Genomic DNA, 6535 nt, shown 5'->3' with positions numbered 1-6535 from the left:
TGATTTACAAAAATTAACTTTTTAAAAACTTATTTACGATTTTGTGTTGGAATGGAACTTATGTACAAAAATACAGTCCACGTAGGCTCGGGAATACATTTGGAATAAATTTTAATTTAGAGAAAAACCGCTACCTTAAGTAGCAATTTATAAAGTGTAAAGTAGCGGTTATAATACATAAACCGCTACTTGGTAGCGGTTTTACTCTGAAAAATAAAAAACAAAAATAAACTTATCCGAGCCTACGTGGATAGTAGTTCCGTAATTAAGTTTCATTCCGACGCAAAAGTGTAAATAAGTTTTCAAGTAACCATAATTTTGTAAATCATCCCGCGGAGGATGTGTGTGTGTGGGGGGGGGGGTGTAGGCAGAGGTGTAGGTAAAAATTTGTATAAGGTCTACGTCTGTCCCATAATTGAACGATCATTTAACACATATTCTTAGGTGCACACTCATGCACCTAGAAATACGTGTAATAACAGCACAATATGAACATTAGTTTTTCAGAAAATGAACATTAGCTTTCTTCTTCTCTATTTTTCTACTACGTTTTTTATTTTTTCTCTCCTCTGTTTTTTTTAATTTTCCCCCTTTTTTTACACTTTTTTATTGAATTTGTTTCTTACAACATGAAAATAGCTATTAAGTATGAATTTTTGTGCGAATATCGATTTTGTGCTTTAATTTCAATCGATTAATATATGAATCTTTGAATTCACAATTTATACTCTTTTTTCTCCTTCCTTCTTTAATTCTTTTTTCCTTTGTTTTTTTTTTTAATTTTTTTTTCTCGTTTTTTTCCATTTAATGATTGAATCTGTTCCTTACAATATGGAATTGGTTGTTTATGATTTTTTGAATTCATATGAATTGATTTTTTTTTTTTTAGCTTCGATCAATTTCTTCTGTGTATGAATTTCATCTGATTTTCTGCATTTTTTTTATCAATGAAAATAATCATGCAAAATATGAACATATGCATAGGTTCCCTTAAATGTGAACATTAGCTTTTCAGAAAGTGAACATAGGCATAAAACATATGAACATATGCATTTCCGAAAGTAAACATAACAATTCGAAATATGAACGTAAGTATTGGTTTCCTTAAAGTGAATATAACCATTTAAAAGATGAACATATTTGTAAAAAAAAATATGAACATATGCATTTAAGAAAAAGAACATATGCATAAACAGACTTAATGAGAATATTTATGAGCAACAAATATTTACTATGAATATTTACATTATGAACATATAGAATATTATTATGAATATAAGGCATGTCGTAATTATGAACACAAAAAATTGAAGAAATAAAAAATAATATGATTATGTAACATATGCATCATAAGTATTAAAAATATGAACATATGCATTCAAAATACGGACATATGTATTGGTTCATTTTTGAATGCGTATGAACATAATTAAGCATTTCAGAAGGTGAACATATACATATAAATTATGAACATATGGACTTAGAAAGTGAATATAAGCATTTCAGAAAGTTTATTAAATGATTCAAAATATGAACATAAGAATTCAAAATATGAACATATGCATTTCGAAATGTGAATATAAGGTATTCGTTTGATTTCAATAATTTTTTTACAATTCCAATAAAAAACTTCGAACAATATTCAAACAAAATTAAGTGATAATCATATAAATTCTAACAAAATTAAGTGAAATTTACATAAAATTGCCTTTTTTTTTTTTTAGGGAGGATCTTTTTTATTTTGCATCTCTTTTCTAATATCCATTGATGTTTTTGCAATTTTTTAGTGAAAGAAAATGAAATAGAGGAGAGACAAAGTGAAATAGAGAAGAGAGAAACTCATAAGAAGAAGAGCAATTTCTGAGTTTGGAAGTGACGTTACACTGGGTGTGGGTGGATGTATTGTAGTTACCGTGTTTTTAGTCAATTTTAGGGCTTTTTTTGGCATCTGGGCCGCTGTTACATCTAACTATTAGATTAATTGATCATTTAAAGATTCAGCCCATTTATTTATTAGGCGGGTCATGGGTCAAGACTTTTAAAAGGGATCCAAGGCGTCCAACCCATTAATTTGCTCTCTCTCGGCTATCCATTGAAGCGCATTCAACGTCCTCCATTGAAGCGCAGTTGACGTTCTCCGTTGAATCTAGTTCTTGTATACCCATTGAAGCAGCTTCTGAGGTAAGTTGTTTGTATTTGTTGTAATCATATCAAATATCCTTTAAATTATGAGATAACTGAATCAAATACCCCTAAAATTATGAGATAATTGAATCAAATATCCCTAAAATTATGAAATACGGAGTAATTGAATCAAATATCCCTAAAATTATGAAATAATTTGGTTGCTAATGTATTGCACAACCCTTAATGTTAGGATTCAACTATGAAATTAGAGCTCTTTTCCCTCCAGCCCTACCTCAGGGACGGGCGATTTGTTTTTCAATCAATTTCTTGAATTTTTGTAAATATTTGGGATTGTCAAATTCATGGTGAATTGAATTTTGAATTGGTGCGTTGTGATTGTTGCAGAAATGGGTTTTATCATGGAATTTGCAGAGAACTTGATTTTGAGGTTGATGGAAGATCCTAGCGAAAGGGATAGAAAATTCAGGGATCACCTGTATACGCTTCAAGATCGGTGCAAGAAAACCAAGGAAATGTGGAGTATGCCATTGAGGCCATATGGGTTTTGGACCTTTGAGCGTCATAACTCTCAGCTTGCTTGGGATGCTCAGATTACCAATGTAACCGGTCGTAGGGATCCCTATGACGAGGTCCTCGAGGGGACTACTAAATAAATATTCAGGTTTTCGGCTCTTCGCCAACTCTTTTACAGTGATTGATGTTTCTGCTTTGGTATTTAACATTTGAGGGTGTATGCATCATCTTTTGTTGTTCTAAACTGTGACATTAGGGTATTATGTATTCGTGTGATATTGGAACTTTTTTTTGCATCATCTTTTGTTGTTTGTGGTATATAGACCGAGTATTAGGTTGGTCTGGCACTGTACTGAATGATATCTACTCTCTTCTTACCATTATGGAAAGGACTGTTGGTTTTACTTGAGCAGTTTTGCCTGACATGCTTGATTAAAGTGATTAGAGGATAAATAAATAAATAAAAAAAAAAACCCTGTAAATGCTTGGTGAAATTAAAAGACATGCTTGTGTCAATGTTCGAACTTAGAAGTAACAATATTGGATGTATATTTCCATTTACATTCTAAATGTGTTGTGGACTAGTGAGAATTTTGATTTTTAAATGCTTTGAAGGAGTAGTGAGTTATATCACGTAGCGTGGTTTGAGTTTAGAAGCAGATTATTGATGTCCTGATATTTGATCATCTTATGGTTATACATTTGAACTTTGTTTGAGGGAGTATTAGGCTTTGCTTGGGACTATAATTAGAGTGTGACATCATTTTTATCTCTTTGATTGCTGCTCTCTCTTATCCCTTTCCCTTAGTTTGTCCAAGTTTGTTCAAGGCCATCATCTGAATCTCATTCATTTTGCAGTAATTAATTTTCACAACCTCATAGATGTTACCCCTAAGGTTCCTTTGGATTGTGATGATTACAAACCAACAAATGTAAGCTATCATTTAAAACAACAATATATATTTTGGTTGTGTAAATTTGTTTTGTTGGTTGAGTTGTGAATTTAGTATGTGAGATTAGCTTAAAGATTCTCAAAGGTGATGAGATGCTATTTTTTTTTCAAGCAAAGGTGATGAGGTGCTTGAAGACAGGGTAGGTTGCTTGTATATGTCTATAGAGCCTTTTTCTTGTTAAATGCTTCGCTATTATGTAATATTAGTTAAATCGAGTGTGTTTACGTTTATGTCTAATGGAACTATCTCCATGTCATACCAAGAAGAGCGTGTCAAAGATTTTTTCTTTGAAGAATCTTTGTTAATCTTGTGTTGCAACCTTGCACAAATTTAGGATTTTTTTGGAGTAAAATCAGTTGAATGTGATTTTGAATGGATGGAATACTGGTTATATTGGTCATATTAGTACTGGGCTGCCCAGTTCATGAAGATGAGGACTTTATCAATAACAAAGATAGAATTGTTGTTGTTGTTATTGTTTTTTTTTTTTTTTTTTTTTTTTTTTTTTAAAAAAAAAAATCTTTTTGTGCTATTTTCTAAAGTATTAGAAAATTGAAACAAATAGTTTAGGATCCATTTGTTATCACTAAAGACACTAAAGTATTTAATTGTTTTTTGTTTCAGAAAGTCATATGGTGCACGGTATCTCACAAAAAGAATAAAATTTATCAAACATATTGGAGTTATCATGATTTTGAAATCTGGCAACCACTTGTTCTAGTTTCTTCTTCATCTTTTTTATTTATTTATTATTTTTTTTTATAATCACTTAACAAAAACGAAGACAAAAGGGTTCTAAGTAATTTTAAGTAGTTTCTACCACGTTTACCTTCATCTTGGCAATTACTCTTCACATTGCAATTGATCCTATGTGTGCTTATTTAAATAGAGATTTATTAAGGTTCAAATTATGTTGGGGGGTTGAAGCAAAAAGGGGTGACAATTATTTCTGGGCCATTGGAAGATTTGCACCAAGGATAATTTTTACCAAAAGAACTCATAATTGCTAGATGACTTGTCATATGTTTGAGGTTTAAATGTTGTGCATTATCTTCAGAAAGGTTTAGTTGCTAACAATGCAAGACATTAACGAAGATTCTAGTATTTTGATGGCAAGAAGAATGTTTAAAACTCCAACAAACGGGATGTAATCTTGTAGAGATTTTGTAACTTGTTTGTAATTGCTATTGCACTTTTATGATTTTAATTAATTATTTTCATTCTTGTTTGTCTAGAATCTAGATTCTCTAGAAGCATGTTATGGTATATTTCTATCTACTTCTGCCGAGGCAAGTGATGAAGCCGTGCTGCCAGCTTGCTCTTCTTCTTCTTCTTTTTTTTTTTTTCGGTTATTTCAATCTACTTTGTAGTATATGCATTTCGGGGCATTTGGATTTTGGAGGGGTGGGGCTTGGGTATGGGGATGAGAATTTTTAAATTTATTGGGGAGGTGGTACTATATGTAAAGAGTACCATTATGACATGCATTCTTAGTATTTAAAAATGTGCTTATTGCTAGTATATGACATATTCTGGGTAAAATGATTTAACACAAACAAACAAAGTAAGAAACTTTGCATTTACCCAATTACAGGAAACCTGAAAGGGCATATAAATCCTCTTAACCGAGTTGGTAGAGCACACTGTCCACTGTTATGACCTAATATTTAATTTTAGTGAACTGGCACCATCTCCTTGTGTAGAAAGTTGTAGGGTGGTGGGCCTAGGCCTTTGGCTTAGCAATAGCAGAGCTTAGTTTCCCTTCCTTTTTGGTCTTAATTCTTCTTTTTATGTGTTTGTAGTCTATGTGATGGTTTGGCTGGTGCCATTTGTATCTACATTAACTAGGGGTAAATGAGTTGGATAAAATATGCATCAAGCATCTGATTATATGGGCTGTGTTCTCTTGTTGTGCTAGTTCAGTTTCGAGTTCGCTAAAAGTGAAAGTTTTTCCATTGATTATTATCTTCTACTCTTCCTTTGAGTTGGGTTGTAACTTCAATCATGTGCTTGTGACTTTATGTAATTTGTCTTCAATGAAATATCATTCTTTTGATTTTATTCCTCTACTATGTATGCAAACATTAACATTAGTCGGTCAGATCCATCAACAGTTTAACATCATGTTTTCAATTTTTTTTGCTCTTTTTCCTACCACCTGATGTACATTGCATGTTATTGGTTGCAGTGAAGTGTATGCATGCTGAGGTTCATCTGCTCAAAGTATCTATAACTTCCGGGAGTATGTAGTTGCAAGGCATATGGATTGTGTTTGTCAATTGTATTTTTTTTGTGGTTATCTGGTTTGTGGTAATCTGGATAGATTACCAAGAGACAAAGTAATCATCTTTCCAACTCTATATTCCCTTTTTTTTTTTTTTTATGTTTTGTGTATTTGACTGCTCAATAAAGCAACACATTATCATGTTAAAACCTCTTTTGATTTATCCTGATTTGCACATGCTGCCCTCCATGCACCAGCAGATTAGAAAACACATTCATTCTTCAGTTTGCGGTGCGTTACTACCAGTAATGAAATCCACTTTGGATTTGGAATGCAGAATCGCAACCTTTGAACTCTTTGAAAGTTTGAATCTGACAGTATGACTTTTTTTAGTATGGCTATTGTCTTTTTTAGTTCACTAGACCTTTGAACAAATCATTTTCCCCCTTTACTATTGTTGTCTCTTCCTGTTGAATTTGTTTGATTTTTAATTATATTCAAAGAAAATTTGTCAATTACTACCCAAAAGAGGACGTTTTGCTACTTATTACTCCTAATAATGAAGTTGCTAACTACTACTAAAACTGATTATTTATTCCTGTTTGGTAGTTAGCTTATTGGGGGTATATTAGCTTATTTGACTAATTTTAGTTGATTGAGTAGTCAAACAAGCTAATACAAGTGTTTGGTAGTAAGC

General features: G+C 31.9%; 1 long non-coding RNA gene across 1 annotated transcript; it reads left to right on the top strand.

Annotated features, from left to right (window-relative positions):
- The first annotated feature begins 2023 nt into the window (after window positions 1–2023).
- On the top strand, window positions 2024–6061 carry LOC145639072 (uncharacterized). The gene is made up of 3 exons (XR_014114817.1): window positions 2024–2181; window positions 2533–2809; window positions 5803–6061. It is a non-coding gene; the product is annotated as an uncharacterized LOC145639072 (long non-coding RNA).
- The last annotated feature ends 474 nt before the right edge of the window (window positions 6062–6535 follow it).

This window comes from Chenopodium album, chromosome 7, assembly GCF_948465745.1.
Source record: "Chenopodium album chromosome 7, dcCheAlbu1.1, whole genome shotgun sequence".
Lineage (NCBI taxonomy): Eukaryota > Viridiplantae > Streptophyta > Magnoliopsida > Caryophyllales > Amaranthaceae > Chenopodium > Chenopodium album.
Note: the sequence above shows the minus strand (reverse complement) of the source record. Positions and strands in the feature narration are given on the sequence as shown.